This window comes from Plutella xylostella, chromosome 15 (genome assembly GCF_932276165.1).
Source record: "Plutella xylostella chromosome 15, ilPluXylo3.1, whole genome shotgun sequence".
In the NCBI taxonomy this organism is placed as follows: domain Eukaryota; kingdom Metazoa; phylum Arthropoda; class Insecta; order Lepidoptera; family Plutellidae; genus Plutella; species Plutella xylostella.
The window spans coordinates 578,481-605,290 of NC_063995.1; the positions used below are offsets into that span (position 1 = coordinate 578,481).

General features: G+C 37.5%; 1 protein-coding gene across 3 annotated transcripts in view; it reads right to left on the minus strand.

Moving 5' to 3' along the window:
- Nucleotides 1-26,051, minus strand: part of LOC105393067 (ecdysone-induced protein 74EF) — a 127,009-nt gene extending 100,958 nt beyond the window's left edge. For all 3 annotated transcript variants that reach the window (XM_038108351.2, XM_038108349.2, XM_038108347.2), the window contains exon 1: nucleotides 25,803-26,051. The gene's annotated coding sequence lies outside the window, so the exon portion shown is untranslated. The remainder of the gene's footprint in view (nucleotides 1-25,802) is intronic.
- Nucleotides 26,052-26,810: the final 759 nt, after the last annotated feature.

Below are 26,810 nucleotides of genomic sequence, written 5' to 3' on the forward strand. Positions count from 1 at the left end.
AAACGTCGGCCACGTTGATTCGCCATACGTTATTATCGCATGAGAAATGCGGCGCGCTGCCCCGTGTTATTTTTCTACGTATTGTCTTATACGCAACATTGAGTAATAGGTATGCGACTGTTAATGCATCGGACTATCTCAATAGGTGGTTAGCAGAGGTCAAGAGCTTTTGACCGCGTTCAATGAATCTAGTCTAGCTAGAGTATAATGTTATACAAACAAGCTAGCGTGTGGTCGGAGTATGCAGCTATAATGAGAGTGTATGTAGCAGGCTGACAGTCGCACAGTATTTTACGTCATATCTTGCGATTTACCAAATAATCTGAAAACTGGACAATGATAATGGGTAAAAGGCTTTTGCGTACACACATAATACATCAAGTGATACCCGTTTACCCGTAATAGTGAAAGAAAATAAACCAACGATAGGCTAAAGATGGTGTTTGATTCACGAAATATGACCAATTTGCCTTATATTTTTTTGGCTATTATATTTTAATGAAATCTCACTAAACGTCTGGCGATGAATCTGCAAGTATCGAACTGACCATGCGGGCAAGCATGAGAATGATAATTTAAACTCGTAATTTTCTCTTTCATAGCCTCTATGCCGTAACGTACACTCCATAATCTTACAACTTTCCTATGATGACACTGTTCTTTTCGTACATTATGCAGTAGAAAAGTGTAGAACTCTAAATTGTAGAGTGAATAAAGTATGGATGATAATGTGGTGATAAGTCAAGTTCTATAAGATAATTCCGGTAAGAGAATCAATTCAAACAAATTCATGTTCAGCTAGTTTTGGTATACTTATCTCTCAAAAGTCGACTGTTTATTTTCTAACGCTTTTTTTCTAATAACATTCGAGTAGTAAAAAATATCTCTAAAATACTTCGCGAAACCGTGAGCCAAGGTACCAGGCTCCCATACATTAGCGGAGATGCACCCAGAGAGCCATAATGTTCACTTTCACCGCTGCATCTGTCTGTTCCTACGAGCGCATTAGTCAGTGCTCGTCGTTAAACAGAAATAGATCGTTGCATAACCCCGGCCGATGCACCATGCAGGCCCACCGCTACCGCAGAGAAAGGTTTAACTACGGATTTAAAGCTACATAGACAAAAATGCAAGAATCAATACCCGTTAGTTTTATTTTTATTAAAGTGAGTTTTTAATAATTAATCATGAATACATGTAGGAATGTAACATTCGTTTAATAATATTTGATAGTGCAGAGTGTATGATAGGAACTATTGTCTATGAAAGCGAGTATTATCTATGAAAGGAAGTATTGTCTATGAAAGGAACGAAGAATGAGTGAGTGAAAGGATTAAGAAAAGATGGAGGATTAGAAAAGGTTGTTGTGCTCGAAGATAAAATTGTTTTTTAAAGGATGTGATACTGGAATAAACGTGATTCAGTGAAATACTTTTGGTTTTCATTTCCACCGCCTGGTCCCACAATTTTGGGGGCTCGTCCGGGATCGAGCGTGGAAATGCAAAAAAACGACGCGTGATGATGATGAGCACACAGGACGACGACGGCCATTAAAGACGGAAATCAAAAACCTACGACGAAATAAAATAAAAGTTGAAAAAGTGATTGGTCACTAAATATAAGAAGAATATAAGAAGAAGAAGACGGAAAATGACGACGACAACAAAAAACGACGCAAGCAGCAACGCGATGCTTGGTAGCATGGCGTCAAACGACGGATTCAGCGGAATCACCAAATTTAATGGCGAAGACAAGACGTATTCCTCGGCGAAGTGGGCCGCCGACATAGAGGATAATGCCGAGATATTCGGATGGACTGCCCAGCAGAAGCTCATTGTCGCTCGACGGTCGCTTGTTGGTACGGCTGAGTTGTGGCTGAGGACGGAGAAGACGTTTAAAACATTCGATGAACTGAGTGCTGCCTTACAAAAGGAATTTCCCGATGCATTGAACAGCAAGGAAATGCACGAGCTGATGGCTACGAGGAAGAAGAAGAAAGATGAGACGTACTACCAGTATATGCTAACTATGAAGGAGTTGGGCAAAAGAGCCAAGTTTGCCGACTACGTCGCGATTCAATATATCGTTGACGGCATTACTGACTATGAGAATAACAAGGCTATCTTATACGGTGTCACTACCTATTCTGTTCTAAAGGAGAAGTTGGCCATTTACGAGAAGATGAAATCCAAGACGGTAAAGAAGACTGAAGTCGAAAGTAAAACGCAAAATGTGTTTTCATCTTCACGTGAGAAGAAAGAGACGGCGAGACCCGATGGTCGCAGTTGCTACAACTGCGGAGACAAGAATCATCTCGCAAATCGGTGTCCCAATGGCGTGAAATGTTTTCGTTGTAACAATTTCGGCCATATTGGAACGGAATGCCGATCTTCTACTACGACGAGGCATCAACAACAACAGGGCGGGAGCCGCGGAAGCGGAAACGGCGCCTCCGGTCAGCGGACGATGTGCGTATCGGTCATTCCAGAAGATGGCGCTGCCGCTGCAGTGAACGGTGAACGGGAACGACGCGGAACGAACGAAGTGAACGAAGCCGAAGGAACGGGATCGTGTAACTGTCAATGTCAAAGTCAAAGTGTCATGCGAGTAAATGTAAACACAAACAGTGCGGTCAGTGAATCTCTGTGTAATTCGAATAAATCAGTGAAATTAGTCAAAATAAGTGATGTAGACGTTGAGGCCTTGATAGACTCGGGCAGCGATGTCAACCTGATGTCGTCGGAGCTGTTGTCCCGGCTTAACAAAGCTGGACATGACGAGGACAACGAGGACAAGGTGGTGCTCACTGGACTGGGTGCATCTAGGGTATGTTCCGTGGGAAAGTTCCATACTACGATCAAAGTTGATGGTAAATATTTTGATACTGTATTCTATATTGTTCCATGCGGTGTTATGCCATACGAAGTCATATTGGGTCAACCATTTCTGTTGAATACAACTGTGTTGTTAGACAAAGGTACAGTTAAGCTCATGGCACAAACTGAAGGTGGTCAGTACATGTTGTGTTTACCTATTGAGGCTGATGAACCTTTATGTAGTAATCCAGAGGTACAGGAACTTGTTGCTAGTTACAAGCCCATGTTTACTAAAGAGGCTCCAATAAAGTTGAAGATTATTTTAAAAGATGAAGTGCCTGTAGCTCAGCGTCCACGAAGGTTAGCTATCAAAGAGGAAGAAGTTGTTAGGCGTCAGGTGGAAGAGTGGTTAGCTAAGGAGATAATAAGACCTAGTTATTCTGAGTATGCAAGTCCATTAGTATTGGTTACAAAGAAAGATGGTAGTATTAGGGTTTGCGTAGACTATAGGAAAATTAACCAAAAGATGATTAAAGATGAATACCCATTGCCGGTTATAGATGATCACATAGACAAGCTGAGTAAATCTAGGGTGTTTAGTACTTTAGACTTGAAAAATGGATTTTTTCATCTGCCAGTAGAAGAAGAGTCAGTAAAATACACGGCGTTTGTGACAAGCAGCCCTGAAGGACAGTACGAGTTCCTCCGAGCTCCTTTTGGACTTTCTATATGTCCTAAATACTTCAGCCGATTTATTAACATCATTTTCAGAGAGCAGATTGCTAGTGGAATAGTGCTAATATTCATCGACGATGTTATAATTCTGGCAGAGAATGAAGAAGAAGCTATTGAAAGACTAAAGATAGTATTGAAAGTGTCGTCTGAGTACGGACTTGAAATTAATTGGAAGAAGACACAGTTATTACAAAGAAAAGTTGAATATTTGGGTCATGTCATTGAAGATGGTACAGTGAAGCCTTCACCAAGCAAAACAGAAGCAGTCAGATGTTTCCCAGAGCCAAAGACAGTAAAGCAAGTTCATAGTTTTGTGGGTCTTACCTCATACTTCAGGAAGTACATTGAGAATTATGCAGTGATAGCGAGGCCTCTCACAGACTTACTTAAGAAGGAGAAAGAATTCTACTTTGGTGAAGAGGAAAGACACGCTTTTGAAGTATTGAAGACTAAACTATGTAGTGAACCGGTACTGAAGATATATGAAGTTGGTCTTGACACGGAGATGCACACAGATGCCTCAAAATATGGATATGCAGCCATTTTGATGCAGAAGGAGAAAGATGGGAAGTTACATCCAGTACACTACATGAGTAGAAAGACTAGCGAGACGGAACAAAGAAACTATACAAGTTATGAACTCGAAGCTCTAGCAGTTGTCGAAGGAGTGAGAAAATTCAGGAAGTATTTGTTTGGAATACACTTCAAGATAGTCACTGATTGTGCAGCATTTCAGAAGACGCTTTATAAGAAAGAAGTATCAGCCAAGGTGGCAAGATGGGTTTTATTCCTACAAGATTTTGATTATGAAGTGGAACACCGAGCTGGAGCTAAGATGTCTCATGTGGATTCATTAAGCAGAAACCCTCACTGTTATCTGATACATTCAGAATTACATGCACGGATATGTAAAGCACAAAAGGAAGACAGCAACTTAAGTGTGTTAAGAGAAGTACTGAATGAAAAGACAGAATACAAGGATTTCTACATAGAAAATGACTTGATATACAAAGGTGTAGAGAAAAAGTTGGTAATACCTGACATCATGGAGACCGAAATCATAAAGAGAGCACATGAAATTGGACATTTTGGAAAAAAGAAGACCATGGACATAATAGATAAAGACTACTACATAAAAGACCTAGCCAAGAAGATAGATAGAGTGATTTTAGGATGTGTACCATGCATATTAGCAAGCAAGAAGGAAGGGAAACAAGAAGGATTTCTCAGTCCAATAGACAAAGGAGAGCTGCCACTAGAGACGTTACATATTGATCATCTTGGACCATTGGATGCAACCAAGAAAATGTACAACTATATCTTAACAGTAGTAGATGCATTCACGAAGTTTGTCTGGATTTACCCTACTAAGACGTTGACTGCAAAGGAAACTGTAGAGAAGCTGAGGCTACACCAGAAGGACTATGGTAATCCAACGAGGTATATTACTGATAAGGGAGCTGCCTTTACTGGACAAGAATTTAAAGATTACTGCCAAGAAGAAGGCATTCAACATCATGCTGTAACAACTGGTATACCAAGAGGAAACGGCCAAGTAGAACGCATCCACAGGATTATCATATCTGTTTTGACCAAGATGTGCATTGAAGAACCTACTCACTGGTATAAACATGTTAGTAAGGTGCAAAGAGTGATAAATGGCACTTATCAAAGGTCGATTAACACATCACCATTTAACTTGCTTACCGGTACAAAGCTGAAGCAGAAAGAAGATATAAAGCTCATAGAATTATTAGATGAAGAATGCAGACAACATTTCATGGAAAGGAGAGACAATGTAAGACAAGCAGCTAAAGTACAGATATTGAAGGTTCAAGAAGAGAACAGAAGAACTTACAATAGGAAAAGGAAAGAAGCTCAGGACTATGTAGTTGGGGATATTGTAGCCATACAGAGAACTCAATTCGGTAATACTTTGAAGCTTAAACCAAAATTTCTCGGACCTTATCAAGTAGTAAAGAAAGTAGGTAAAGGTAGGTACCATGTAGAGAAAGTTGATCTTAATACTGAAGGACCTAGGAAAACCTCAACGGGTGTAGACTACATGAAAATGTGGCCATGATTTTAATTTCATAACAGTTTGGTTGAAAGAGGTTTACCCAATATGATTTGGTATAGGTATCAGCTGTTATTTAAATTTCTATTGTGCTTAAATTTAAAATAAGATAATAACATTAAAGTTTAACTGTATTTTTATGTGTTGAGTAAGAGTAGTTAACATCTTTAAATATGTAACATTGTTTCAATAATAATAACTTTATTTTCAGAAAAATAAAGTTACAACTGTTATTTTGTTAGGTAGGGATATAAGATGTTCATATTGGTATTTAAATGTTGTGTTTAATATCATAATAAGCTTGTATTTACTGAAGTCTAAGTAAGGGTGTGCTATGTTATGTGTAATAAGTAGCTATGTAGTTTAACAAGGTAAATACTATTGATTTAACTTAAAGATTTTTTTGCAGTGTTATTCTGTAACTACTTACTATCATTTTATGGTAAATATTTTTTTTTGTGTTAGATGTTAAGAAGTTCATACTTTTGTTGAAGTACTTGTTGTGTTTTAAGGGTGATGTTTATTCCCTAGCTGATGTTAACATTAACATAACTTTCTTATTTAAGAGTAAGGTAATTTGTTTATTTTAAATGTTTGTGTAATTTAGGTAGAGGTCTATTCTGAAACTTTACTTAAATTTGTTTTTTTTTTTGTGTGAATGATTAGAGTCACTTAAGAAAAGTTATACTTAACTGATAGATAAATATTTTTTGTTGTTGAAAAATTGAAAAGTTATTTAATTGTTGTTTGTTATTGAAGTTAAAGTTGTGTTAGATTGTTTAGAGTAGCCTGAGGTCAGACTACTATACAGGATGGCCGAGTTGTAGGAATGTAACATTCGTTTAATAATATTTGATAGTGCAGAGTGTATGATAGGAACTATTGTCTATGAAAGCGAGTATTATCTATGAAAGGAAGTATTGTCTATGAAAGGAACGAAGAATGAGTGAGTGAAAGGATTAAGAAAAGATGGAGGATTAGAAAAGGTTGTTGTGCTCGAAGATAAAATTGTTTTTTAAAGGATGTGATACTGGAATAAACGTGATTCAGTGAAATACTTTTGGTTTTCATTTCCACCGCCTGGTCCCACATACATGCATAAAATAAAGTTAATAATAAGTGCATGTTAATTAGTCAGAGTATTGAAAGCTTCAACGAATATACATTTAAAATTCAAGTTCGAATTATCGGTATGTTCTTATATAACACGTCAACAAGTTGATCTTATCGATCTACTGAGATTTGATCGCTCAATATCAAGGGCGGTTGGTAAAAGAACAGTGGATGACATTGACTCGACAGTACAACAATAATGTGCAACTAACCTGCCGGAAGTATAGTTGTTAGCCTTATACAGAACTCCTTTTAGTATGTGTTTACTTTGCTCCGTCAATTATATTTATTATGTGTTAAGTGATACAAAAATACATTGTGAGTAATTACAATCATACGTCCCGACGCAAAAGAGCGGTGTTATAAGTTTAACACGACTGTTTATTTGTTTTGAATGTCGATGGTATCGCAGCTCCCAAACGTATAATAAACTCATTTTGAATACCTTTATATTTTTAATATAAGTAGATTAGATGTATCATTCCGGTACAGCGATACTTTAATTATATTGAATGAACTTGAGAAAATTACCATAGCATGGATCTGAAGCGTAATATTAACAGCAAGCATAGCAGACTATGAAACAAAACCTAAATGTTAATCCGGGTTTAACGCGTTCGCGAAGCGGCGGTGGTGGAGCCGGCCCCTCGCGCTTTACTCTTTTTGTATTTGTTGTTGGTGCTAAGTTGGTGGCGCGGCGTGACCTATTTACTGAAAATAGACCCAGCTCGGATTCGAACCCGCGCCCGAGGCAGACACGTGTCTGGCAGGAATGCCGCTAATGCTGATATTTGGACTGGACCAGGCGGCCATTCTTGGACATGCTGTTACAAATTGGGCTGCAGAAAATAGGCAGCTGAAATATTATAGAGCATTTTTGTAATTTGTAGGACGCTCAGTACCCACATGTCGCTACTTCCACTAAATAGGCCTAAATAAATTATTATAATCTGCGCCGAAGAGCCTCTTAACCATTTAGTCAAAGCGATGCCGAGGCCGTACAAGTGAAGTCGAGGAACTACTTAATTTGGTGACCCCGCCGCGAGCGCGGCACTCGGGCATACCTAATCTTTAATATTGTGACTCCCAGGTTGTATGTATTCCCGTACATTGGTCGAAGGAGGAAGGAGGTCCATAGTGTTAGGCTTACGCTCACGCTATATACCTAGAGTCATATGAACCTGCACAGACAATTTAGGGACACTAAGTACCTATGGTACCTTTATCTTATTAAGGGTTAATTTTTCAATAGCCAGATAAAACTTATCTGGGGAGTAATTCTGATGCTGTCGCGTCTGAATGTTTGTATTAGACAGTAACAGCATCAATTTTATTTGTCAGATAACATTTATCTGACCATTGAAAAATCAGCCCCATTAAACTAATTTTCATAAGAGTACCTTACACTTTTTTATTAGGTATCTGTCAAATTTGTATTTTTGAATTGTATTTTTTTGCAAAAATAATATTAGTCACAAAAATCGCGCCTAATTTACCTAATCCATTCCACGAGTCTAAGGTTTAAGATTATTACAGCATTATATTTTGTAATCTCTGTACAAATTCGTGGAACCTGATATCTCCTAAATATTATTTTAATAGGTACCTAAGTAAAGTAGGCAAAGTTGTTGATGTTGTTTCTAGGAAATTTATATTTTTTCCCCGAATAACCTACCTCGAAAACTGAAATATTGTAGTCTTCAGTAATTTTTATTATAATTGCTTATTTTGTGGATTATTTTGTATGGAAACAATAATGCTTTTCCCTCAAAAACATACCTAAGCGAAAAAAAAACCCGACCAATGGTTCACCGGTCAGTGCATTGAACCGCTATAGATAGATTGCTATAACACCATTGTATTACTTCTTGAACTAATCAATCTGGTATAGAATATAATGTGCTAAGTATAGGAATCTGGTTACGTGTCATAGGACATGCTTATTCAAAAACACACACGGCAATCATGACACCCCTTTTTTTGGGTCGGGTTTTTTTTATTTATTTATTTTATTCTTTTATTAATAATAAAACGTAATTTTCTCAGAATCAGTTTCAGTTTCAAGAGTCTCCGCGCGTAACGCACGACGCACGACGTAACTCGGCGCGGCGCGGAAGCGTCGTCGTGTAACGTGTCATTATGAGATTCTTCATTACTGGATTATGCTGCGATAATCTACTGCGTGGATTACGACAAATGACACTGCTCGCCTGTCTATGTGTTTGTTGTTAAGTGTGGGGTTACCACCACCGAACATTAGAAATTAACGATCTGACGGTTTGACAGGCGAGCAACACTGCTTTGATTGTTAATTACTGTAGAGATTCCACTATATTATTGTATTTATGACGTTTCCTTATAAGTAAAGTTGGTTTTCCTTTGCAGTCATCGAATATGTATGGGAGTTGGAATGTCAGAAAATCAATAATATCATGGGTTGCAAAAATGCTCATGAAATCGGGAATGTGGAAGTAACTTTTACTCTACGTATTTTGGAAATACTTAACATTATAGGGACGTAAACAAAAAAAAACCTTCTTTATCATTTTGCTAGAAGATTTGCTGAATAAAAAGTCACTTTATAATTCCTAAATGCTCTTGTTAATGTTCGCGGCTACAGCTGCGCGGGCGCACGGCGCGCGTGACTGCGACTTGCTTTCACTACAACACTTCCTACCTATTGATAAACTACACGACTGTCACTACCATTACTATTATACTACTGCGTCACATTCATTAGGTGCAACACTCGCAGCGAATTATTTTATTTCAGTGGAATTGCCTTTTTTGTTTGTGTGTTCTTTTTGAGTAATGCTAGTGCGGCTAGGCACGGCACCGCGGTCAGCGGAGCGGAGCGGGGCTCGGAGTGATGTGTCCAGTCAGTTATAGTCTGTCGTGTGTGACATATGTCAATAACTGTCAAACATAAGACAGAAACTGATTCTGATTACAGTTAGGTACTTTTGATGTGTCCTGACTCCAGCCTTTTAGAGTAATGCTACTCATAAACTTGACCTAAGCTAAGCGTTTGCTTATACATAGATTGAGTATTGCCATGTGTTATGAAGCTATTCATTCGTAATACGACCTAACGTGTTACATAACGCTTTTCTAACCACTAATTACAAAATGGCGAATCGACGTAAACCACACTCAGAGGTCTTCTTTGAGACGCGGTGAGCGCGTTCCGCATACAAACCTGGAGGGTCACTCATACTCGGCATAAAACGAGCGAACGAAAGCTTTCATACAATCGGGAGGTTTAATGCAACGAGATAGAGTCGCGGTTATAGAACCAGTGCTTTGAAAGGTAGTTTTTCGTAAGCTAGAGTGACCGCTCTGCGTTTGATCATAAATCGCAGTGGAGTCGCAGGCGCAGCGCATTGAACGTGAAAGTACTTTCGCGCGCAGTGCCCGGTCGACGACCTCGCGCGCGAGCGGGACGGCGCTACACGAGGGAAAGAAACGAATAGCATTTTCTTAGGAAAGTCGCTGAGAAAATGCGAAAAGCTGTAGGACTAAGTAATCAGGAAATACCTACGTTTGATCGTTAACCATTTTATGCTCCACCTTTATGGGGGTGTAAAGATTTTAATATCGATCCAATTTATGTTATGATTCCATTATTTTGAAACGTTAGTAATTAAAGTGTAACTTGATACCCGTTAGGTATTACAGAGGTCCTCTAATTATATCATCTTAATTTCAACATCATACTCGGCACGTTTATTTTGGTTGTGTGTGCTGTGTGCACTTATTTGTAAAAACGTGGCCATATAGCTAGGTAAAAGGTTATGTACATAGGTAGTTGTAAATTTTGGAAATAATTATAGTTACTCATTTATTTTATTACTTACATAATATAATAAAATAGATGTGTGTAAAGTATGAAATTATTGAAATTTTCAATACAAATTATTGATTGCTAGTTGTAAAATCATGTAATGTTACGTAAAATATTATACCATTATGTATAGGAAAAGTCAAATTAACTAAATTTGATGTATAAATGAATATCTAATAACCACGTTTTAACCGGCCAATAAGAAAGTAGAGGGTCACTGCGGTCTAGTGTCATAGGGTATAAGATTTAGCGCCTGTTTCACAATGTCTGGTTAGTCGCTACCTGTCGGATAAAATACATGCTGTCACTGTCTAAAAAATAATAACAGAGAGTGACAGCATGTATTTTATCCGTCAGGTAGCCACTAACCAGACATTGTGAAACAGACCCTTAACGTAGAAAAAATTAATGCTTTTAAGGAGAAATAAGGGTACCACGACCGAATTATGTAAACATGAAATAACATTGTTAGAGTAATAGTACTACATCGACATAAGGTATAATTTCAACGTAATAACTTCACAATTTACCTCACAAAGTCGTACTCTTACTTCATTTACCTTATAAAAGTTTAGAGTCTATAAGCATTTAAAGCTAGAGTGTTTGTGAGTGAAATGAAATGCAAATGAGTAGATGTAATCTGCGGCGCAGGTGCCTGAGTGAAAGTGTTGCGTACGACGACCGACCATTCTTTCATTCATTCCGCTGTTGCTAAGCTAGCAAATCCCCCGATAGTGCGAGAGTATAAGTAAGATTTGTTAAGAATAAGAATGTTATGTATTGTTTCTATGGGCATATCGAGTTGCCTAAATAAAATGAGTAAGTATTATTATTATTTTTATTAGATGATATGGTAGGGATTATGACAACTATAAAAAATTAACTGCACCTAGGCTCTTTGGGTCTGTAGAAGAAGTTACTTTTTGTTGCGTAATATATTACACAAATGTGTAGAAGTTGTTCATAATGACCCCCTGAGCTACCTTTCGGCTCAGTATATACCATTTTTGTAACACCTGTATATACCAAAATTATAACTTAGGAATGCACTATAGTGTGCTAAGAATTAGCTAGAGCCGCTAAACAGCTCACTTGAGCCAATGAAACATTTTTTCAGAAACTTTTCATTTATTTTCATAGGTTTCCTAACCTTTGCCCCATAGCCCCGTGACCGCGCCGCACAACACCAATAAAATACGTAACAAACGAAAACAAGTACTCCCCGGCACCCTATTCTTAAAACTAAACACTCTATTCGTTATTAAACGTTCGATTTTCATTAGTTTCTTCAGCGGTATCGTTTAGAAACGTTGTTTTCTTAGTTCGAGCATCGCCCCCGGATCCACGCGCCTTCCACGCCTTGGCACGGAGTACTACGTAGCCTTGTACCCCCCTCTCACCCCCCAATGGGAGGCATAATCGATTTTTCGTTCTATAATTCGTAGTAGTTTCGGCCTTTTAGAATTGTGAGGAAATGTCAGCTCACTTGGGTTTCCAATGTTGTTACAAGTGTTGGCAGCTTTTTGAGAGTCTTTTTGTTAACTAACTTACTTATTACCTAATTATTTTATTAGAACAGACTTATCTTATGTGCAAGTTACAGATTCTCCAGCCATGAAAAAACTGTCATTAACTTTATGGTTCACATAAAAGCTCAACTGCAGTGCGTATTCTGAGACCCCGCTTCGTAGCGCGGAGGCCTACGCGGCTCCGTAGCTCGAGGCCCTCGTCCCGGGTGGCTCATCGAATATTCATGTGCCTGTAGTACGCAGTATCGGAAAATTTTGCGCCTATACGTACTAGCTTATATACTCCTTCATTCAAAACTTTTTGGTGCTTGTTTTGAATTGAGAACGAATCTGCAAATACTTAAAAACGATTTTTTGAAACAAATGACGGATGATTTCCTCGCTTGTGAGTGAAATTTATATTCATAGCCTCATGTTTGTTTATTTAATGAGGTGATGTTGGAAAGGTTACGTGGTTAGTTACAAAAATGCCGCAATAAATAAGTTTATTTGTCCACGAGGAGGCACCGGTCGTACACGTGTTTCGTTGCCGCTGGCCCAATGTACAAGCTACCTGATGTACTGCTTAATCATTAATTATTGACTTAGAATGTTAATTATAAATTGAGTATTTTTTGCTCTTTTAATTAAAGTTTGTAACAAAGGTTCACAAGAAACATAGGTACCCTTTAAAAGAACAAGGTTATTAATACTTAATTAAGCTTAATTTATATTATCCAATATCCAACTTGATGTGAAATGTTACCGTCGATCGGATTATCTCATTAAATAATTTTTGAAAAATCCTTAATTAATGAAAATTAATTGAATTTCCGCTATAAGCACATTGCCTGCGCCGCGTATAGCTCGCCCCCGCACCCTCATTCATTGATACCGCCGCCCCCGCCCCCGCCCGCCCCCGTCGTTCTGAAATGAAAACGCGCCCAACCTACCCCGTAGTACTACTCATTAAAGTACGTACATTTCTTGAAATTCTGCTTCGTAGAGACAGTTGACAACGAGCTGAGATGAGGTCTGTAGAGTTTCATAATTTGTAGTCTTTAAATTACGCATTTCCAATTAACAACGTTATTTTCTCCTTAAGTATGTAAATAAGTACTTACAATATGTCTAATTCCTACTAGCTATTATTCTGTGCTTTTACTGCATTTTAGGATCACAGAAAACGCTCTGTAACCTGCTGGAATAGTTTCAGGCTTGCTCACACTTCCTCCGTGCCGCCGCCGCCGCCACGCTCAAAATGTCTAAAACCACGTTATTCCAAAGTTACACCAAACATTTAAATAGAGGTTTAAAGTCCCCAGTTTTCACTCCTAATTCTCAGTATAACAATTGGTACATTAAACGCTTAACTGAATACAGGTTGCATGCGTATTCCACCTTCACCCCACCCCCTGGTGGTGGGGGAGGGGGGTGTGACACGTGTACGGTTCCCGGGCAACGACGTAATACTATATTATTATTCCACAATAATAGTGCCCTGAAAGGCTTGTTAATAGACTGAGATGAAGTTCTTTCAACTTTGTGAGGTAATATTTAGTAATAATGGCAGGAAAGAAGTTTCTTTATTTGATTAAAAAGGTTTTGATTTTGTTCTGTGAGAGTAGGTACATTTTGCAGTTGTAATATTTATTAACAATGCAAATAGTGAAGTTTTTATTATAATTTGCGAACTGACACCTTAGTATCTGCCTACGCTATAAATAGAAGATAATGGCATTGTTTGTTTGTATTGTTGCCATCACATGCTTCCCTATTTGATTGATTGATTAATTAAGTACCTTCATTTACATTTCAAAGAAAGTTTGTATTTTTAAGAAACAGGACTGCTACCCTCTACGCTGCAAAATTAAAGAGAAACATTATATTGAAGATTAAGGTAATCACCTTAATCTTTTTTTAGGGTAGCAGGATCAATAGCGTAGTAGAATCTGTATTACTTTGCCCACAGTGCAAACACATACTTCGCTTCGGATTCAATAAAATTAGGTTATTTCATAAAGAAATGTGACTTATCCAAGACTGCCCGTATGGTTTTATCAAAATTGGTTCTTCCGTTAGAAATTCTACATCATTTGCCATAATTGTCGGAGTAGTTTGCCACTTACTTGCCTTCAGTAAGGTTACGTTCCTATTGTTTTTAATTTTCAAGGATCGGAGAGTTTCCCAAGCAGCCAGTTCCGCATTAGCGATAAACAAAAAGGCGTGAACATTCTCATTTCAAAATTCACACAGCAGCAGCAGTGCACGCGCGCGGCTTATATTTAAACTTGGGACGACCTCACTTCTTGAATGTAGTGCCAATGTCATCGTATCTGGGTCTATGTCAAGCGAGCGAGGTGGCCTCACTGAGATAGTGTTGTTACTATGGATAAAAATCCGCCGCCTTTTTTGGACTAGGCAGGGTCGCGGACTTTTTGGTCTGTAGCACAATTTGTTTTCTTTTTGCGCCGATTTCTGGGCGGGCAATGGGGAAAGTTTTCCGAAAAAGTTTCAAGGTCGTTTTTTGTATGTATATTTTATGTAATAATTTTATTTATATAGTCAGATGTATGTCATATTCTTCAGGAAGTATGTAAGTATATTTAAATATTGTATACATACATAATTACACGTACATATAAAAGACATCTGTTCAATGATAAAAATGGCTAAATAATTAAATTGTTTCTTTTGTAATATTGACCTACAATCTACAGGACACTTCTGATGGTACTTATACTATTTTGTCGTTTTTCAAATCCAAACTTTACCTATATCATTAATTTATAGTTCCTGAATCTATACTTTGACAAGGTACAGAAATGTTTGTAGCGATGACTGTACATGTATACATACCTACCTAGTACCTACCGTATTTTTGTAATTTTATCTGTTCTATGCATATATCAGCCGTACAACGCACATATTATAATTATGTTATATATTATATTTACATAATATATTATGTTGTGCATATATCTACACCTAGGTGGCGTATCAAAGTCGACCCGTGTTGAGCATATTGTTTATTATTTAATCACGTGAATAGGGTGTCTTACTCGATCATTAGTAAACCAAATAGCCTGTTATCATTTCAACCCAAGATTATCTCTATAGCTACCTACTACTACATATCATGAGGCTAGTTTTCAAGCTGGGATAGCCATAGCCTGGTTGGCAAGGTAGTACTTCTGCCTGAATCAAGATAGTTTGTTAGTTATAAAACCCGAAATACTCTAATTTTCTATACTAGCTTGAGGTAACCTTCGTAATAGTTCGTAAAGGTGAATTATCCTAGAAACACCCTGTACTTACTGAACCCGTACCCGCACTACCAGTTTTACTATCGATAGCAAAACATAATGGTAGTGATATCAGTGGCCTATGAATGACGGATACTTCACATATAGGTATAATGTGACGTATGCGGCGCACCCTGGGTTGTCAGAGTTGTCAGGGTCAGACCACTCTGACTGACCAGCTCAATGGTCACAAAGGAAGCTTATAATAAGATGTGAGCATCACTAAGGGTCTCCGAATAGTAATTCCGATTGCGTACCTTCTCGACACGAAATATCGTCAAGGTTGCAAGAATGCGTCTCTATCGTCAGTGCTCGTACAAAAACTTAGTACAACATTGTTTCCGTGCTATAGAGATATCTAATTTATCTTAATTTACCTTTTCTGTCACAAAAAATTAACAGTATTTAAACCTGGCCCGGCATAAGAAGGATCTTTTTTTTAAAAAAAATATGGATATTGTATTACTTACTGTAACTTACAGTTAGTGAATCTTTCAATAAATGAATAATCTGGCTTTGATATCATTAATGTATGATCATTAGGAGTTAGTTATGGGATGATTAGATCACTTTTGTACATAATTTTACAAATTGAATTCGACACACCTTCCACTTATGAATATGATTGACAATGTTTTGTATATTACCGAAGAGGTGGTAGGTGGGCCAATTTTATGTAAATCAGACCACTTGTGTAAGTAATTAAGAAAATATAAATGTTTTTATAGCTGTCAGAGACACTAAAGTGGAACTAAATTGAAGTATTCAGGTGATTAGGCACTTTTCGACAAATATGTTTTTTGATACTTGATAAATGAAATCAAAAGTTTTACTCGTTACCTATCCGTAAATATATTCATATTGACAAGCTTATTTGAGCAAAATAATACTTACTTTTAACTTTATTCATGCTTTACAGATTTGAATTCAACTTAAAATTAGTATAAAGATTGCCATTAGGAACTACTGCCAACTACTATATAGGTACCTTTGTTAGATAGTTCAAAAAAATTAAGCTGAATAACATTATGGTATGTAGGGTATGATTTGGGACTGACATGATTTATTTAGAAATCAAAATACCAAAAAAAATATTTATAAAAACCCAAGTTAGTAACAACAACTTACACAAGTACCTATATAATAAAAATAGAATTTAAAAATCATAAGTTAGTAACTTAACATTAACTAAGATAGCACCTACTTATATCTCAATTGAGTCTACAACACGAAATGAAGTACTGCTCAATCAGAATCCAGCCAACCACAGCGCTGCAACTTATACCAAAGTTTCAATTAACTTCTAATTCTCTAATTAATATTACACAGGTACTTACATAGAAGAGCAGATACTATTTAATTATTTTAAAGGTTGCGTGGAAGACATTTTTAGGAATAAGCCCGTCTGTATAAATTGTAATGTAATCATAAATAAAATATATTGATTCGCATCGTACATTAATAGTTTACCATGGGAATCCCAAGAAGTAGCAGATTAGAGAAATCAAAGGTGAAATGTTTATTTTAATCTATTTGTTCAATAGTTTTTCAGTCTACTCAATACATTATGCCCACACGCCAATCTTTATAAAATATCAGTATAATAAGATAAGTATATTTTTTTTGTTCTAAAATAATCTAGTGAAACTAGAAATAAACTCTCTACATCCAATAGAACTAATATTTTCTTCCGTAAAATATTTCATTAATGTAGGTAATTATTATTCTGTATTTTCTCGATTAAAACAGACAAGTCTGCTTTATAGACATCACTAGTTTATCTTGCGACCATGAGAGTAACCTTGCTATTGCCGGCTCGCTCGCTCGCCGGGTCTGCTCGTATGTTGCGTCTCTCTCGCACGCAATGCGCTGGCGACTACCGGATTCCGAGCGGAAGATTACAATAAAATTGTGGAAAATTCTTTTTTTATTTATTTTGAATTTATCTGATATTATTTTTTATTTAGAACTGAAGTGAAGTGTATGTGTGTTCATGTTTACCACACAAATATGTTTTTTTTTAATAATCTACTAGTACAAAACAGTAAATACAAATACAAGTAAATTTATCTGATGTTGACTTCAAAATCTACAAATGTATGTAATTTAATTAGGTTTGTACCTACGTCACAAGAGTCATCACATTTCGATGAGCAGTATTTAATTTAGGACAAGCCGTTGCGAAAATGCAAACACTTACATTTAAGCATTTACGACTGAAACAATGACTGATGCAACATGTCCTCAATTTATTTAAAAAAGTGCTCTTTCTGCACTCTGACAACATGCCAGTCCCAAACACTTGGAGCTGGCTGGAATGGCAAGATGCAGAAAAAAAAATGCTGATAAATTTAAATTTTGGAACACTGAATTCGATCATTGTACATACTCACTGGCGACCTTGGACGAAGCCTGCACGCACACAGGCGCACGCCCTCGAATCAATTTATTTAAACTTAACCTACTGATCATGACCCACTTCTGCCGCGATTACGGGCATACATGCGTCCGCGCACATTTTCGGTACACGTTTTTTTCGCCGCCATTCTGCGAAAAAATTGGCACGAATGACACCACGCCCGGCGCGACGTCGCGGACTCGGATAAATCGTGAATGATTAACAGAACTGTCACAAATACTTACAAAATTCTGTTTCACTTTACGATGTTATAATTTTCAATTGCGACCTTGGTTCAGAAACGAACAAACTACTAAAGATGACGAGTTTTTACCGCTATTTTCAGGCAGCTTCTTACGCATTCTACCGTTTTCATTTACGTTTACAGTATTGCGGAGAACGGAGAGGTTTTTGCATTTCGCATAATTTGTCTTCTGCCTTCGTCAATATTTTAAAATTAAATAAGAAACTGTATAACTGAACGTAGCCGAAGGACTTTCATAATACCAAAAATAGCAAATAAATTATCTAATATTATGATTCGAATTAACAACATAATATTTTCAAATAGATTCACTCGCAAGGCGGAACAGAGCGGCGCCAGATACAGGCAAGGCCACTTGCCAAGGTTCCCAAAAACCTAATTAACCTATAACAAACTCTATCCATTGCCACATAGAGCTGTGAATTGTTTAATTGTGCTCGACACTGTTTTGTTTAATGCAGTATTTTTCAGTAATTGTTGGAGATCAAGGTTCGCTGTACATTTGTATGCTCGGCCGGTTACTTCACTAGTAGCGCTCCAACTTGAATCGCTTTACTTTGTTGTGGCTTTATTTAAATGTATGATAAACTAAATGGGAACTTATTTACTTAATCTAGAATAATATACAAATACTTAGATCCAAGTTTAGAACTTAACTCCTTCGCCGTTAGAAAATAAAAGTTTTTGTCACAAATGAAGAAGCATGAAGTAGGTACAAACACGATTGTCATAATATATTGCAACCTCTGCGGGTTAAAATTATACGTAAATATGCACACTCAATGCGGTAACTTAATACTTTTATGAATTATGATTATACTGATACGATAAGTTATTTACTACTAACATTAAATTTATCTGTGAACTATTTACCCACTAATATGTTCACTAGTTTCTAATACAAAGATATATGCAGAGAACACTGTCAGTTTTACAAACTACATTTATTTCAAGGATGCGGCCGTCGTTGAATAACAAATAAATAACATTACAATAGAAGTGTTATTGTTACTGACTCACCTTTTAAAAAATTAAACAGTTTTTAAAACTTAATGGCAGGCAAAGGGTTGACAGTAATAAAAAAAGTTAAAGAAACTGGGCTTGTTTTATGGCAGCACAGCCGTAAATTATTGCTCGACTCTGGCAACTCTTTATTTATAAATAATTGTTTTTAACTTAATAACTGTTTCTTAAAACCGTTCACAACTACTGTCTTCTGGTTCACTGTTAAATAGTATTGAAAGTTCCTTTTGAAATTCTAGAGTTACATTATTTTTTTGTAATTTCTGCCAAGGTTTTACAGATTCTTCATGATTCACGGTACTCGTACAGAATATATAACAGGGTATACTAGAGTATAAAAAATATAAATAAATTAAATGATAAATGAAATACACATAATTATACATTGAAACATATTTGACATTACAATCCAAGTCCACGTGGTTAGAGATACAAATTAATCTTACAGCACCCCTCTTTCAGGTTTGGGGTTTAAAAATAGTTAAGCGAAAGTCGATGAGAAGTCGAAAGCGAAGAGATAAGATTTAAATAAATTCGTGACGTCACAGTGCCAGTGGCCCAGATCGGTTCACAAACACAAACATAGACAAGTAATTGGAACAATTTCGCGAAGGTCGCTTCTTCAACATAAATTGTAATGAAGAAAGCGTTTGAAAAAAAACCATTGAAATCTGTTAACACATTCTCGGACACTAGGCGCATGAGGAGTTAATTAATTCTTTATGTTTAAATAATGTGTATGTTGTGTTGATCTTGGGTTGTGTGCATTTTGCTGACTTGCTACATTATCTGAACCGAATAACCGGCTTAAATAAAAATCACGGCTTGTCGTTGCCACGCAAATTACGAAACAATACTCCTTTTTTTGCACCATAATAATATTGTACTTTCCTGATGCATCATGGCGCAAAATAGTGAGACTAAAGAGAGTATTTTACTTGTGTTACAAACGCCTTTCGTGAGAGAGAGAGAACTGTAGATTTGACTTAAATATTGCAACGTAGCACTCATGACAGTGTCATTGATGATGATGAACGTAGGACTTGTGAACGTGTTACGTTACCATTTTACACACTGTGTAGTTGTGTACCTTTTCCACGTATCCAATGTTAGGGGGGCTACTCTATGCTGACGAAAAACGAACGAAAGAGATATGTCGTGCATCGGCACGTTTAATACAACGAGATAGAAAATTCGTTTACGTCATATGGAGTGGCCCCCTGTATCACAGCCTCGGCGGGTGTCATAAACGCTAGTTTAACGCTTTCGGTGTTGCAAGCAAGTAACAAGTTGTTCCCGGAACTTCTAGAATTTCCCCATTTTTGCCACTCCCCCTCATCCTCCCACACTCACACACTCGCACACTAGTGTCCACTCGCAACACCGCTAAGTGTGTCAAGGAGAGTCTTAGCGAGAGAAAAAAAATCGCAAACCTTGGTCTTTCAGATTAGAATTAGGGCCATCCGTTATTTATTAGGCTTTTTGTCGGACGAAAAAACTATTTTATTTTTAACTTTTTCGCGAATCTAGAGCATTGAAATACCTGCGTATATTTATTGGACTCGCATGGTAATTATGGTTTGGGGGAAGAATTTAAATGAAAAAGTGCATTTTTCAGTCTCTTCTTTGTGATTGGATACCACGATTTACGAAAGATGGCACACTATTTTCAATATCGGCTCTAATAACGAATACAGTAAATGTTTTCGTTTAGGCCACATTAGACGTATTAGTGCCAATTTCTCCATAGTCGCTTAGAGCATAACCAGGGAGTAGTGGTTGACTTTTGACACATCTGTCATGAATTTTATATGGAGATGACATATAATTTATAAATCAACCCCTGTCGGTTAGATAACCGATTATGGAGAAATTGGCACTTAATATACCTAGCTGTTGGGTGAAATAAATAAGCCGATTAGGTACGTTACGTAAAAAAAAAGATGAACTCAGGAAAAATTGACAACTTAGTTCGAATCGAACTCTATCCAAAGGACCAAAAATGTGTTCATAACGTCTGTTCTCAGTTTAATGAGACTGTTGTGAGTGTATTAGTTTAAGGTATGATGGGACTGACATGTTCTCTCATTGAACAAAGTCCCAATTAAATAAATCAAGATTTTAAAAAATGAGAGATAAGTACCCTAGTCACTTGTTCTTCTTTCATTCATTCATTCTTCATTCAAATTTCTTCGAGCAATGCCGTTGGTTTAATTCCGTATCGCGGGTGAAAGGTCAACGAACTGCAAACGTTAATTTCGGCCACAGCTAAATAAATAAGCAGCGGTTATAAGCACACATTTTATAGTAAACATAACATTATTCATATAAGAATTATTATTATTATTATTATTATTATTATTATTATGTTGTGTCGTTACCGTCTCGGGACCATGGGGTCCCGGGCATTTGGAAGGCGTGCATGGGGCCGAAGCCAACATGTAGAGGCCCGTTTGACAACATTAATCTATATGAAATGTGACACCAACCGACGATTTTCCCTGTGCAGACTATAGAAGTAAACCCAAGGAAAATCCCCGGTTAGTGCAGGGCTATTGTAGGATATGGAGAAAACTAATACAGGGTTATGGAAGGGGGTGCTAAATGGACTGGGTAACTGGGACTATGGAAGGACTATGGCCCCTGCCTGACCTATGTTTCACACACGGATAAAAAGGCAGGGGGTGACTCGCACACACATTAAATGGGCCCCCCAAAACAGTCGCTAGCACATTACAGTGACGTAGCAACAAGGGGGCAACATGGCATGAGGTGCTGAGGGTGGAGAGGTATACCAAGGCTCTCAGAGCAATCGCGGATGCCGGTCAAGACCCCTACAAGCACTTACTGGATATACTTCCTTCCTCCGAGCATTTCTGCTCTAGCGGTACACCACTCAAGCCAGCCAATGAAGGCAAGCAAGAGGTGGGAGATCCTGTTCCTCGTCAGTGTTCACTCTGGCCAACCAATAAAGGCAAGCCAGAGATGAGGAACAGGGGTTCTCCCCGGCATCGGGTGGGTGGGGTCGCTAATGCCCAACAGCTCGCCACAAGCTGCCCTGCCGCTTTATTATTATTATTATTAAAGTTTTCTATATGCGGGTAGGTATGTATTTTTTATGTAGGTACTGACATGCATTAGACATGCGTTTTTTTTTCGTAAAGCTCGAATGTGGGAATTAAAACTGGTGTTTAGACTGGCAAATCCTGAAATTCCCGTAAAACTATTCAGGCAAAGCGGGATAAAGCTGATATGTAGAGGTAAAACCTATATTAGCCGACCTTTGTCTTAAAAGTCTTCCTTTTATGTGTTTTTCATCAGCACCTACGCAACTTCTGACAAGTAAGAGAATAGCACAACAACAGGAGCATGAAGGCACCGTCCATAGACTACACAAAAGAGACAATTAAAACAATAGCTACTACTCTTTATAGTAGCCAAGCCAAACTCAACCTTATAACCTGGGAATAGTGCTCAGACCTTGGGTAAACAATGCTCGTCATAAAAGCAGGTAATACTATAAATAACAACATTAAAACTTTCACTTGCTTAATTTATATTTAGTCTCACGTTGTATGAAATATTGTTGCAAAATCTTACGAACAGATAATAACTTTTAACATCACCAATTCGACAGTAGGTGGTTTGGGTTCCGTAGCAAACTATAAAGGGAGTAGAAATGATGGTCCCGAAAAAAATTATAAATCCCCAATGCGAAGAAATAAATGGCGGAAGGCTATATACAGGCTATTTAAAATGTAGAGGTCGCCTGCACGCGTGGAATGTTCCTTCTAATATACTTAGACTGAAGCAATTTTATATGTTTTTTTTTCCATATTTCGCAATAAAAAATAGAGTCTATAAGATTCATCAAAATTGACTCAGTCGCTCTCTGTGATTTGGCAATAAATGTAAAAACAAACTTTCTTATTTAAATATTGATCAGGCGGTTTAGCTCTGACTGAGCAAAACACGCGCCAAATCCAGCTGTCAAACGACTACATAACGTTGTATAATGAAATCTGAAATGCGCATAGACAAGGTAAGCGCTGGTGCTGGCCGGTTGGTGACGTATCAGAGTGTTCCAAGTTTAAAAACTTCGTTACTTTCACTTTCGGCGCGAGCGCACTGTTGCATGCTTAGATTAGCGCATTCGATGGATTGCGGTGCAGTATGGAAATAATTTCGTGTCCACCAACCCGCACTAAGCCAGCGTGGTGGACTAGGCCTAAATCTTAGGCTTTCATTGGATGGATACCCGTGCTCCAGCAGTGGGACGAGATAGGTCGTGGTCATGGTAAATATGTAAGTATCTACTGCATAATTTCTGAAAAATAGTATGGCTTTGTTGATTTATTGTTGGTATGGTTCAAAATTGACACATAAGTATGGAGGTATCATATCCTATGCGAAGATTTTTGTTTATGTTTATTGACACTTTGAATATACATATTATGTTTATGAAAGCATTTTAATAAAATATATACTACCTGCCTTAACGTATTTTAAGTTCATTGTTCACTTTCCATTCTATATTTAATTTAAAAGTTAACGTACTGTGCATCCAGTAATAAATTAATTAGTAACTCGTTACAAGGTCAATGACCTTGCACTGTTATGAAACGCACCGCGATTCATCGTATGATCTGTAACGCAACTTTGTCTTGCGTTCGTGTTGTGTTGAGATTTTTCCATTTATTGTGACCGATTATAAATGATTCGTCACTAAAAGTTATTTTTTGGTAACTTTCCATTTCGGTAACTAATGGTTTCAAGAAACGAAATGGCCAAATCACATGTTAGGTTTTGATGAGAATGCACTTTCACTGCCGAGTAACAACAATTTATTTTACGCCACAAGTAAAATGGCTATGCTAATTTTGTGTTGGTGTTTAAACGCGAAAGTAAGATATTTTTGAAATTAAATGATATATTCCTTATTGGACGTAAAATTTTACAATTATTTGTTCATTGTCATAATATAATATAACTCTACGAAGAGTAAGATCCACTCTACTCTACTAAGATATTTTTGTCCAAAAGTAATAAAACTTTGCTTTTTTGCTTGTATCAAAGAAGCAGTTTTAGGTAAAACTCAACATTATTAATTATTAGGGAATACCTATCATCGATATCAAATGTACACAAAGTTCTGACGACAAAGCGATAATCGTTGAATGTTGACCATCGACCTTGATTCTTGATCAGAGGTACTATTTACAATTCTTTTCTGAACCTGTAATTTAATTATTTTACTAACACGATTGTAAAACAATAGCTATTATGAAAAAAAAAACAGAACGCTTTAAAATAAATAAAACAAATATCAACCTGAAACTTACCGCCAGTTTATAGAAAAACAATCGACTCTCGTTAAATCCAACTGGGAAGAGATGATACCTATACGTTTGAATGGTATTATGTTTGCAGACTTTATGTAAACATAAACAGTCCTATACGAGTACGATTCTGTACGCGTAAGAAATTTTAACCTAACCGTCCCAATATATGCAGAAATCAAATTATCAAATAGTCCATGGAGTAGTGGAGTGGAGAAATAGCGTGGGACGCCCTCAAGAGGGGTCACTCTATATGGGACCGCTGCTACGCGAGCCACGACTCCATCTCGTTGTGTTAAATGAATTGAACGACACCTCTCGTTCATCCGTTTTTCGTCAGTATAGAGTGACCCTCCTGGACCGTTGACCACCTTAAGCTGCGTACACACCGGGCCAACGAACGCCAACGGTTATCCCAACGATGTATATTTATCATACATAATACAGGGCAGATTGCAGAAACGAAGGCCAACGAAACCCGTTCGTTGGCCTTCGTTGGGCCGGTGTGTACGCAGCTTTACAGGAGTGGCAGGTGGCCGGCAGTGGCTGGATGAAGACCAGGGCCTCAAGTCTGCTAAGGCATGGCGGCTCAATGCTGTTTCGCCTCAATGGTGTTCCGACTGTAGTATCTCTACTATTAGGGGATGATCAGTCACATACCTACTCAATTGGAATAATTTAAAGTATAGGCACAGTATGATGCTGAACCGATTTTCATGAAACATGGCTAAGAACACTCAGGATAACATTACCAATCACCATAAATAAAAAGAAAACGAAGATAATAATAATAGGATCAGTCTTTTGGGAGCTACGCTACCACAGACAGATACATATTATTTAAGTCAAACACGTTAAACTTATAACACCTCTCTTTTTCCGCGGGGTGTTAAAAAAGATAGCTATTTGTCGAAACAAAACTTGACAATGCAAAAACTCACTAATATCTGTAATATATAAAATACCTAATATATTTTTTGCCCCTACGCGTAAATGTAGTAAACTAGGCATTAGGCAATGCGCAATATCTGTAAGATAAATTTACGTTCTCAAGGTCATTCAGAAAATAATACTACATAATATTGTTCAGTGGAAAAACAAAATAATCTACAGATTACAGAGTCCGAATAGAATCATATTCAAAACTTTTCAATATTCGCAATATTTTAATATCGGTTGTCAGTAGCGTAGCGTGAGCTTGCGTTGAATTCTTTTGTATGGAGCAGAGCTTCGTGCTACGCGGTGCTACGAAATTTGAAAAAAAAGTCAGATTTATTGCTTTCCACCGCCTGTTAATGAAAACGATGCCCTGTAATACTGTATTTATGCGTATATTTACAAGCATTCAATTCAAGTGTGCAATAAAAAAACGCACTTACCGGGTCCAAAACGCAATCCAAAGGGTCACTGATCCGTCCATGCACATGCACTCGAAATCCTCAAAAACAATCCAAAAAAATAACTATCCTCGACCACGAGCGTTCACTGCTGTCACTGAAAAATCCGAATATCCAAGTTGTAGAACACACACAATTCCAAATTCGAAAACAGTTCGAGCTGCGTTCGGAAACGCGGCTGCACGCGCGACACGACCGCTCAGTTCGGCGGCAGACAAGTCACTGACTCGCGCTCGCCGCCCGCGCCCCGCGCCGCGCGCCCGCGCCGCCCTCCAGCGCCCCCTGCACCGTATTTTGATTCAGCCACACTAATTATTTATCGTTATCAAACAATTTGGCAGTCGTGAAATATTTAGGTCATCATCTTTTTTTTTTGCAGAAACAAAGAAGTGCGAGTGATTTGTAATCTGCGAGCAGTCAGCGCGTGTTACATTTATTTGGAGCTATCTATGATTCACAGGTTTGCTGAGCAAATTCGCTTTGTTGCTATGCTATTTATGCAGTCATCGAAGATTTACGTTTCTGAGATTAATCATAATAACAGATCTGATAATCGTTTCCAGTCAAAAACACTAAGTAAAAGTACTCGAGAATACTAGTAAGCATGTATAGTTTATGTACCTACTTATCGGTGTTTCCATAAGAGACACACCCGCAGACATATTTTTTTCAGCCCATAATGAAAATCATAGCATCATTTAAAAGAATTTTGCAGTGGGCTAAAATTAAACAATATCATGCATGGGTTTTCAGGGTGCTTCGAGTCCGAGTTGCTGTATGATTTTCAGTATAAACTCTGACTAATCCATCCATCTCTTTTGTTTATCGTTCCTACACTTCCTACTCCTAATTTAAATCTTTTCAGGAGGTGTGTTCCAAGAAATTTCAGGATAAAAAAATATCTTTGCTAATAACATACATTTTATGATACATTGGTACTGACGGTGGTATACCACGATAATGTCACAAAAAATGAATGTACTTACCATT